The sequence below is a fragment of the Pteropus alecto genome, unplaced genomic scaffold (assembly GCF_000325575.1).
Source record: "Pteropus alecto unplaced genomic scaffold, ASM32557v1 scaffold20, whole genome shotgun sequence".
In the NCBI taxonomy this organism is placed as follows: Eukaryota; Metazoa; Chordata; class Mammalia; order Chiroptera; family Pteropodidae; genus Pteropus; species Pteropus alecto.
This window is the reverse complement of record NW_006436298.1, coordinates 15,353,192-15,364,494: the sequence shown is the minus strand read 5'-3', so window position 1 is coordinate 15,364,494 and position 11,303 is coordinate 15,353,192. Positions and strand designations below refer to the sequence as shown.

At 36.7% G+C, this 11,303-nt stretch overlaps 1 pseudogene; it reads right to left on the bottom strand.

The window, feature by feature from the left end:
• Positions 1-9,947: 9,947 nt before the first annotated feature.
• On the bottom strand, positions 9,948-10,066 carry LOC112480917 (annotated as a pseudogene).
• Between the last annotated feature and the right edge of the window lie 1,237 nt (positions 10,067-11,303).

Below are 11,303 nucleotides of genomic sequence, written 5' to 3'. Positions count from 1 at the left end.
ATCTTTATATACATTTGTCTGATTGTTTTCTTAGATAAATTCCCAGAAATGGGTTGAAAGTTCTTTGCAATTTAAAGCTTTTAAATATATACTTCCAAATTTTCTTCCAGAAATATTTTTCACTAATCAGCAATATCAAAGGCTGCCAGTTTGTTCATGTCTTTAGTAAATATTGCTTTCCTTTAAAAACTCTTAAAACTGCTTAGCAATTGAATAAGAAACAAACAAACAAACAAAAACAAACCAGGCACTCAAATGCCATTATTATGTGCATTTATTTGACTATTTGTGGAGGTGAATTTTTTTCCTATTTCATATGTTTATTGTTTATTTCACTTCTCTGAATTGTCTGTCCATATCTTTTGAGCATTTTTCATCTTTTTTTCTTTAAAAGTTATAAATAACTACTTAGTCTTCTCTATGTATAAACTTTTTCATTTGTCTTTCAATATTGTTTATCGTGATTGTTTAGATATTCTAAAGATTTTGATAAATGATGAACACAAACTATCACCTTTTTCTTTCTCTTTGTTTTTCTTTAGAAAGGACTTATCTACATTAAGTTTATCTAAATATTTATTCACATTCATTTTAGTAACTTTATGATTTCATGTTTTACATTTCAAATTTTAATACATATGGAATTATTTTTTCTGTAAGTTATGAAGTAGGCCTATAACTGTACTTTCCCAAATGGTTAGCCATTTGTCCTATTATCATTTATTGATATTTCTTTCTTTTCTTTCTCATTTCAAATACTATCTGAATTGTATATTAAATTCTTATATAAATACTTGAGTCTGTTTTGAGATATTTTAATTTGGTCAATTTCTAAATTTTAATTATTAACACAAAATTGGTATGTAAAGAAGTTTGATTGTATATATTTATTTTATATCTGGCCATCTTATTAAGCTCTCTTATTAAATTTTGAAGTTTAAAATTAATTTCTTTGGAATTATTAGGTAAAAAAATTACATTACATAGAATTTTGCTACCTTCTTTCTATTTTTGATAATTATTTTTTCCTCTAACTACTGGTATTGTCTAGTATTAAATAAAAATATTAAATAATAATGGTTATATCCTTATCTTATTATGTACTTTAATGGTAAATTCCTGACATTTTGCAAGTAACAGTGATTGTTTGTTTGAGACAGCTATTTATTATGTTAAAAAAATATATTTGTTTTCCCATTTTACCAAAAATTTTGCTTTAATAAGCAATTTCACCAATTATCTTTTCAATTTCTATCAAAGTAAGATCTATGTGCTCTATTAATAGATTTGAAAATAATGAATCATCTTTATATCTATAGACATTTTCTTAGACCAATTCTTATTTTAGCCATAGTGTATATATTGGGGCTTCTGATTTACTAATATTTATTTAAGATTTTTCCACCTATAAATAACTGAGCTAAAACTCTAGTTTTCTTTCTGTGTTTTATTTGTCCATTTTGTATTAGGTCCTGCTAGTCTGAAGTTACAGAATAGCTCTTAAGTTACCTTAAGTAGCTATAGCTTTTCAACTGCCTAATCCTCTTGCATATTTTAATTAAATTAAGCATATTTATAATCAGACTCTTAAAAAAAAGAAGCCAATTTATCTGTTTGTCTTAGACTGAAAGGAAAATGAAGAAGTAGAACCAAACTGCTTATTTTCCTACTCTCTCATTTGAAACTTATTCTGACTTCTCTACCTACCTAGTCTAGGAAGTAGCAGTGCCCAGTGATTCTAAGGAATCCAGCACCACTTCAGGAGTCAGGACACACAGGGATAGGTGACTGCCACCCTGCCTTTACCCTACTTCTGCCAAAGCCCTTCAACTTTCATTTGTTCTACACGTCGGTCTTCATAAGATTTGATTAAAGCAAAATGTACCCACTGAACATGTTTTAAAAATTTATTTTTAGAAAGGGAAAAAATAAAGGACTTCAGAATCAGATGTGGGCTCAGATATCATTTATACTCTGATTTTTGTTGTGGAAAGTTAGGCTAATAAACCTAACCTGGACTCAGGGATGAGATCTGCATCCTATGGAGGAAGACCTTCTCACCTTTCAGCAGATGGACAGATGGCCCCAGAAATGTCACTGAATGTATTTAGTGACATTTCAGCAACTTGAGGGTTTGTACCATTGAGATTTGTTTTAAGAGCATTGCTACAGGCAGGACAGGGCATGTTGTTTACCAGAGTGGTCTTTAGAAACACGGAAGACATGGTCCCACGAGATGATCAATGTGGAGTAGACTGTCTCCCATGAGCCTGGCAGTTCACTCTGGGGTAATGAAGGAGAACAATCATACCTAAAAAGTTATTTCTGAAGCTGTTCTCTGCTGTCAGCATTGGCTCTGTCCATCCCCGTCTCTGGGAACTACACTCTCTGCCCACCTCTCCACCAGGCCATTCCAGGGACACATGTTCCTGCCATACTTGCCACAGTGGGCTGTAACAGAGGTGGGTACCCTGCTCAAGCTGTGACTATCAGTTCCTGCTCTAGCAATTTAGAATTGGGACCAAGAAATATTTTCAGTCCCTCTCCAGGTAGCTGGACCTGTGTCATGTAAACTTGGGAGTCCTCAGTTGCCCTCATTTTCTGTTACCGAGTTAGATCAGCAGGAGAAGATAAGAGAGAGAGAGAGAGAGAGAGAGAGAGCAAGAAACAGCAATGAAAGACAGAGGGAACTTCCAGGTGACTTGAACATCTGGTTCCAGTCTTTTCTGAGGAAAGGTACATCCCTGCCCTTAGATTCTACAGGTCTTCTCTAAATCCTTATAATGCATTTTTTTTTCTTTTTTTAAGCTAACACAATTGATGTCTTCTACTTAAAATCAACCAATATAAGCGCATACTCTACACCCTGAGAGATTTGCAGAAACTTTTGAAGCAAAGGGTCTTCTCGATAGGAGGTTGAGGCCTATCAGCCAACAGTATTTGGGAACTAATGTTAATGTGACTCACTTGTGCTCCTTGGCTGGTGGAGTCTAGGTTACACATTTCAAATAAAATAAAAACCAAAAACAGGCCCCATTGCAAAAATCTCCATTGTCTATAATGTAAAAACAAATTAATTACTCGGTTGCTTTTGACTATTTTTGAGACCAGAGTCCTTGTGGAGGAGACTCTAGGCAATGTACTGGAAAGAAATGATGCCAAACAATCATGATTTTTAGTATATTTGTTCTTACATTCAGATCTCCAACTGGGACCTTTGCTTTAAATGAGCTCTTAGTAAGATCAAAATAGATAAACAAAGATTTTCCTTCATTTGGTCCAGGCATTACCTCAGAATTAAAAAAAAAAACAACTACCCCCCCACACACACAAACAAAACAAAACAAAACAAAAACAATAGGCTGTAGAAATTTAACTTCTCAGGAAATTTACTGAATTTTCTGTTCATTAGCATCATTAGGCTGGCCACTAAAACAAAAACATAAACAAAACAGAAAAATCCTTTGGATTTAAGTTATCCCTCCCAGTAATAGAGTATGCATACATGGGTGGAATGACCGGGGTCAAGATCCTCAGATGAAAAACTCCTGAGGGCTAGAGAAGGGTCAATTCTATTTGTACATTTGCCTTCGTTGATTACTCTCCAGATCTCAGCAAGGAGCACCACAAGACTTTGAGTGCTAATAAAATCATGTAGACCAATGGGCTAAATGTTGATTTGTGTAATTAGCCAGCCCTGAGAGCTCTCAGTAGAAACTGCTTTAATTTTTGACTTTTAGAATGTTGTTCTACCAGAGGATTATTATGGTCATTGAAATTAGAAATGGAATTGTGGTTGAACTCTAAATAACATGATGTAGATGCTAAAATTGCTATTTAGTTGTTATGCTGAACAATTAGGAACAATGGAAGGGACAGGGTGTCTTTGTGAGAGCTCTAATTTTAATTTTGGGATTGCCAATTTGTTAGCCTTTCACTCTCTCCTTAAGGGAAATGCAGGGTCTTAAAAAACTTGCCCAAGGCCTACATTCAAGTAGAAAATTACGAGCTTCACTTTCTAAGGAGATGTTTAATTTCCTCCTTTGAGGGTGGTGCAGGCTTCACATTCATGGGTCTCAAAATCTTACTATAAAATGAGAGATTCTCTGTGATGGACCAGCTCTAAGAGCTAATTACTTTGGGGACACTCTCTCCCTCTGCAAGTGTTTGCATAGCTCACTATTTTTCTTAAAAAAAAAAACAAAAAAAAAAACGGGAGTATGTGAGTGGTGCTGCTATGAAGACGTGATTTATAGGCATAATGTATAATGGAAGATCAAGGCTGAATTGATTGTCACACAGCATAATTCTGACAGTTAATTTGCTTTTATCCACTGACATGCACAGACATTTCAACGAATGGATATCAATGGCAAAGAGTTGTTGCATCTTCATTAGATGATGAATTGTATTATCATGGTAATTAAAATCAGGAGTCACAAAGAATCAAATTAGAAATCAGAGAGCCACAAGAAGCAAATCAGTGAAAAGCAATTAACATTTATGCTTTGAAAAAAGGACTAGGCCTGGCCTGTTTTATGTTATCCTCAAATTGACAACACATTTCATTTTTAGTCCTTAGCTTTTAAAAAACATTTTAAAAATACATGCTTATCGTGATACTCATACACAACATAAGAAGGTGAGAGTTCTTGGTACCATCAACCTCAGAGAAGTAAGCGTTATTAAGTGTAGTAATTATTTTTTCAAATTTATTTTTTTACATCTACTATCATATTACTATTGTTACAAGAATGGGTATATATAATATAGGTTGTTCTGCAATATTAAAGATATTGTATGTAACTTTCTATGTCATTTTATGCAGGAGAAATCTTTTAATCACTCACATGCTAATACATGCATTGAAATTTTTTTGAAGGAACATTTTATTTTAGAAAATTTTACTTTAATGAGATCTATATTTCCTCGTGAGGAAGAGAGAACATATGCTTATAAAAATATTAAGGATGCCTAAGTTCTCTATGTAATATATAACATAACGAAAACATCCAGAAGGCTTTGAGTATAATGTATATAACAGACAGTGTTCACTTTGAATAGTAAAACATAGACTACAAGGAATGAAATTTTCCAATGTCTTGACAAAGCCAGTTTTTGCTAGGATACTTCAAAGTTGCAAGATAGAGAGAAACTCCAGAGGGAGAAAATGTATTTCCTTTCTGATTTGAAGGAAAAATAAAAAAGATGATTTGAAGAAACACTTTCTCTGGTTTTACGCCATCATGTGAATGTTTGTGTCCCTACCAAATTCATGTGTTGAAATCCTAACCCCTAAAAGTGATATAATGATATTATAGATGAGGCCTTTAGGAGATAATTAGGTCATGAGAGCAGAGCCTTCATGAATGGATTTTTGTCCTTATGAAAGAGACCCTGAGCTCTCTCATCCTCTTCCCACTGCAGAATACAACTGGGAGACGGTTTTCAATGAAACCCAACCATGCTGGCAACCTGAGTTTTGACTTCCAGTTTCCAGTAATGTGAGAAATAAATTTCTGTTGTTTTTCAGCCACCCAGATTATGTATTTTTTGTTTTAGTAGCCTGAAGGACTAAAATATACATGTTATTAATTATATTAAATGATACATTTCAGAAATTTTTCCATGTCAGTATATTTGAAAAATATTGCATGCATGCGTGGGCACACACACACACTTAAATTAGTTGTTACATAGTATTTTGTTTTATGAATGTATATTAATTTATTAACCAAACCTCTACTTAGGAACATTGAGGAGTTTCCAAGTTTTTCCAATTTTGTAATATATGTCCTCTCATTTGTATGAATATTTATGAAAATTAAATTTCTGTAAGTGCACTGCTAGGTCAAATGGTGTATATATGTCGAGTTTTAGTAAATATTGCAAGGTTGTCTTATTATAATGTGTGAAAAGGCATTTTTTTTTTGGCTGGAGCAAACAAGGGAGGTGGAGATAAGGAGATTAGATCAGAGAGGGACAGAGGAGCCTGATCATGCAGGGCTTGTAGGCCATGGTAATGATTCATCACCAGTCTTTTTAATCTTGCCAACCTGAGAAGTAAAAGAAGATTTCTTATTATATATGCATTATCCATTTGTTTTATTTTGTAAATTACCCATTTTTCCATGTTTCCTATTGAGTTGTTTATCTCATTCTTTTTGAATTGTAGATTTTTTTTTTTTAAATGTTGGGAGTACAAATTCTTTGTTATATGTCAGCACAATCCCGTTCATAATTTTTTCTTCTAAAGGCTCTTATAAAGTCTTCTTTACTTGTGAATTATATCTTTGCAAATAAAATACATCTTTGCAAATTAGTTAAGGAGTATTTCAAGCCTATTATTTGCTTTAACATGTTTGTCAATTACAGTATCTGGTACTTAGTAAAAATATATTTAATATTTCTTATTAAAAAATATTAAATATTTCTTGAATGAAATTAACATATGTACTTGCTAGAACTTTATTCACTAATGAGGTTTAGACTTTTTGATTGTTGTTTGTGGTAGGCAGAGTGATATTCTTGCCTGTGTCCCCACCTCTCCACAATTACCTGAAATCTGCGCATATATTATCTTTCATGGTAAAAGAAATTTGTGTTTGTGATTAAGATCTTGAGTTGGGGAGATTATCCTCGATTATCCAGGTGGACCAAATGTAATCATAAATGTTATTGTAAGAGGGAGGCAGAGGGTCACACTCAGAGAAGGATATGTGACAACTGATGCAAGGTCAGAGAGGAAAGATATTTGATAATGTTCTGCTGCTGGTTTTGAAGACAGACAATGATAGGCCACGGAAAGCCAGTGCCTCCAGAAGCTGGAAAAGGCAAGGAAATGTGTTCTGTTGAGCCTTCAGAAGATATGCCATGCTACCAGCTCATTGTAGACTTCTGACCTCCAGAACTCTAAAATAATAAATTTGTGTTGCTTTAAGCTTATGGTAATTTCTTACTTCAGCAGTAGAAAAATAATACATTATTTTACTAAGGACGTGCATTAACCACTTCATTAATTTATTGGTTTATCAGTTTCTTCATTTATAGAGTGGAAGTTCTATATTTCATTAGTCTTTAAATTTCTTTCAGAAACAGCCCTCAGGGATTGTGTAACGAAGCAGAACTCAAATTTGTCACTCTTCTACTTTATCTCTGATGAGGAGGGGATAGCATGTTCATTTTAATACCCTCAGGGAATTTTACCACATGCTAGTTTGGCTCTAAAGTATGTTGCTTTCTCTGCTCTACTCAGTAAATAGAAGCAGGGTGGACTCATAATCACAGGGATGAGGAAGTCTGCCATTCCACGTTAGTTCAAAAGAGGTTGCCCAGTACAAGCCAAGGCAGAGAAGTGGTGCAGCCAATGAAGATGGCTCTTGGTCGAGGCTCTAGGCACACACTGATTTCCTAGTGCTCCAAGGGCTTTCACTGTGAGTTCACTGGCTGAGTGAAATGGACTATTATTTCAGAGCCTACACAACCAGGAGGTTGCAGATAATAATGGCACAGAGATCCCAAGAGCTCGTTTTTCATGGGCAGGTAGTAGGTCTGGGATGAACCACCTACAGGTACTCCATCTCCTTTGTGGTCTTTCCAAGGATGGCCCAGCAGCAGTTACTGTACAGAGGGTATGACTTTTAGGACGACCGAACATGCTACCTTGCCTTGTTTGCACCATGAACTAAGAGAAATAAATTACTAAATATGTTGTGCAGACAGATCATAACTACTGAGGAATTAAACAAATAAGCTCGAATATTCTTCAGTTATATATGAGATAGAGAATATAAACTCACAAACTGCCATAAATATCATAACCGCATGATTGAAGTTTTAAGCCTATGGTAATTGGTACATAAAATTTTTATAGAATGAGGAATATTATTAAGAGAACTTATTTTCCTAGGATCAAGAATAACTTTTCGAATATATTGATAGAAATATGAAGTCAAATGTAAAATACTTTTCCTGTACTTTTCACTGAAAGCCTCTTGAGATTTAGAATGAGGTGGGTTTTTTAAAAATTATTTCATTGCTTATAGTTATACATCCATGGTTGGATTTAGGTGTATAATTGTTGTTCCTTCTGACTGTCAGGTAGATTTAGCTCTAGCATCCTGTATTACCGCCCTGTGGAGCAGGGACCAGATGCATCTCTCTGACTCTTTACTAGTGGTTTCATGTGGACTGACTGAATTGTATAGGCTGAATGTTTCCATGTTCCCACTAGAGTGTTGAATGAATAAACAACTGAACACACTAAACTAACCATTAATTTATATTGGGGACCACCACAAAATATGGTACAATAAAAATCGATATTGTGCAATATGACTTGATGACAGCCGATTTATGAGAAATTTCACACTATAATCAAAATAGTTGAACTTACTAACTAGTTCTGACACGACTATGGTTTTCTATTTCTTCTCATCTGTTGGACATACTATTTCTCGAAGAAAGAGCATTAGTTGCTTTGGTGCCTGGGCTCAGAGGCCACATTTGTGGCTGGTTAACATTTTGCCAAATGCTTGATTAAAATAAAATAGACCATTCTCTAATCTGCGTGGAAACTCTAGAGGTGGGAAGGAGCCCTTTCTTACTGAAGAAAAACCGAATTTTGCTTTGGTTTCAATACAGTATTCATTTCTTATTTGACTCATGAACAGTTCAATGTACACAGCATACTCAGTTTGGGATAATGCTTGTTTTAGGAGGTTGTGAATAAGAAATAACATTAATGATTCTTTGACTATATTCTTTCATATTATTAAAGAACACATATATTTTAAGAATTTGTCTTCTTTCTATTTAATGATTATTTACCAAGGAGATAACAAAGGTGAAATGAACCCTCATCCAACCCTAAACCAGAGTAAAGAAGGTTTTCTGAAGGTAATCAGTTATTTGGCGGAATCAACAGGCTACCATCCAACGTGCCAATGGAAACAACTTTCTCCTCCTCACCATTTTGTCATATTAACTCCCACCTCCTTTGAATGTTTACAGAGCCTTCTTTGTGCATGGCTTGGGTTCCGATGATAGAAGCCTTTCACTAAGCCGCCCTCTGTTCCTTATAGAACAATCTCAACCAAGTGCTTACTGAGCCCTGGCCTGACAACACTTGCAGGAAAGGCAGTGTAGTGTGGAGCAAAGAGCACCAAAGTAGGAGTCAGAAGGGTGAGGTGCTTGTCTCAGCTCTTTTCCTGGTCATGTGATCCCCTATGCATCTCTTTCCTAGTAGAGCAGTGATAACACATGTGGCCTACTAACAGCACAGGACGATGTGTGACATAAGTTAAATCAAGAATGTGGAAGTTCTCTGTAGGCTGTAATATGCTGGGCTAATATGAGGTGTTCCTGGTATTTGATTCTGCAGAGGCTCTGCCATGACTGATCCAAGTCTCTCTACACTGTCGGCACACATACCTGGCACCTCACCTCAACGGAGCAGCAGCGCCCCTCCTTGGCGGTGGGAAGACAGTGTCGTCCTCAGAACTAGTGTTTTCCACTTCGATGGCTCGTTTGCCCCACCTCCTACAGTTCCCATCTGCTGTGCGAAGATGCCGCCGCCCTAAGGGTGCGACCCAGTTGCCTCACCACACTCAGAGCCTTCCTCCTAGAGCACACTCACCCAGAACTCAGGAGAGTAGCTTTGCCTCTCCTTTCATCCGAGCAGTCCAACATGCCTCATTGTCCTTACGCTACTCCCATGGTTAGTTCTTTCCTGCTGCCCCCTTGTTCTTGTTGCCTCTTAATGCTCCCATGTCCTGGAGGCATAATTTCCCTTTCATTATCAATGCTCTCAGGATGTAATTTACTGACTCTGGTTCAGTATGAATTCAAGTACTTTTTTTTTTCCCCCCTTAGGCGAGTCAACCCTTGGTTGACCTCACAGATTGCAAGGACGTTGTCAGTTTACAATCCCTTATTTTTTATTTTTACACCTACAGCACCTGGTCTTCCTAGGTGGTCTCCCATCCAAGGACTAACCAGGCCTGACCTTGCTTAGCTTCCGAAATCAGACGAGATGGGGCTAGTTCAGGGGAGCATGGCTGTAGACTCAAGTACTTCTAACAGCTTATTTACAAATTAGGAATTGGTATTGATAATGTCGAAAGAGGATTGAGTTTTTTTTCACACTGCTCAGTCCCCAGACAGGCCCTAATGGTGAAAAAGAGTTACAGGGAGGATTCAAAGTGATAGAAGAAAATAGAATCACAGGGGAGAGGGCACGGCCTTCCGGGAAGGGTTAAAACAGCTGGAATTATTTTAGCCTGGAGGCAAAGTATGCAAAATGCTGACCAGCTGTTCTCCATCTCCACAAAAGAAGGAAACAAGGAAATGTTTTAAAATGTAGCAAGAGGGATTTAGGTTAGATATAAAGAAGAATTTCTTAATAATGTGGGTTGTTAAATATTGCAAGGGTTTACAAAGTAATTCTGTGGAATGTCCTTCTGTGGCGATCTTTCCATATTAGGACGAATTCCACTTGTGTAGGACGGTTTAAATAAAGTAGTTCACAATTTTTCTCAAATGTCTACATATTCACTTTGGCAATCAGGCTACTAATGTGAAAAGCAGGCAGGCTGGTGGCATTCATTTGTTTGGGGCAGGGTGGAAAAAGTTGTGATGGTACCAGCAGCCTTCCAATTTGGGTTGAGGTAGGGTGGTTCTCTAGTTGGTGGGGTGGGGGCAGCTTCCTCATTGTGGCAGAAGAGACTTGTTTACAATATTGAGGTGAAGCATGCCTTTTTCCAGGCTAGCAGTCTGGTGTGATGAGGAGCTGGGAGTAATTCCTGGAAGCTGTTCTCAGACTCTGTGTCTTCTGGTCTTCCTGTAATCCATTCAGTATCCTGTAATCCATTCAGTATGCTCTAATAAATCTCTTCCTTCTTGTACCAACTAGAATGGATTCTGCTGTCTGCTTTTAAGAAACTTTACCATCACAGGGGCAATTATCTCCCTATTCCTTCCAAGGGTGATTTTTTCCCTTTCCATAGATGGAGGAAGTGAGTTGGACTTTCAGGATGACTTTCTCCTGCAGCCTCTGATGCCTCGATATGGTTGTGTGTGTTTGTGTTAAGAGGTTGGGACGAAGACTCAGAGAATTTTAAAATGGGCACAAAAGAGGTGGCACGAGGACGTCCATCTTTCTCACAGGGACTTTCTGAGTTGCTCTCCCTCACCGAAACTTTCCTGCAGCATGTCTACATGCACAAAGCAGATTCTATTTGAGACCTTAAAAGCTGACCCGCATCTGAGAAGCAATTCCCCTTTCTGCAGAGCCACAAGGTGAG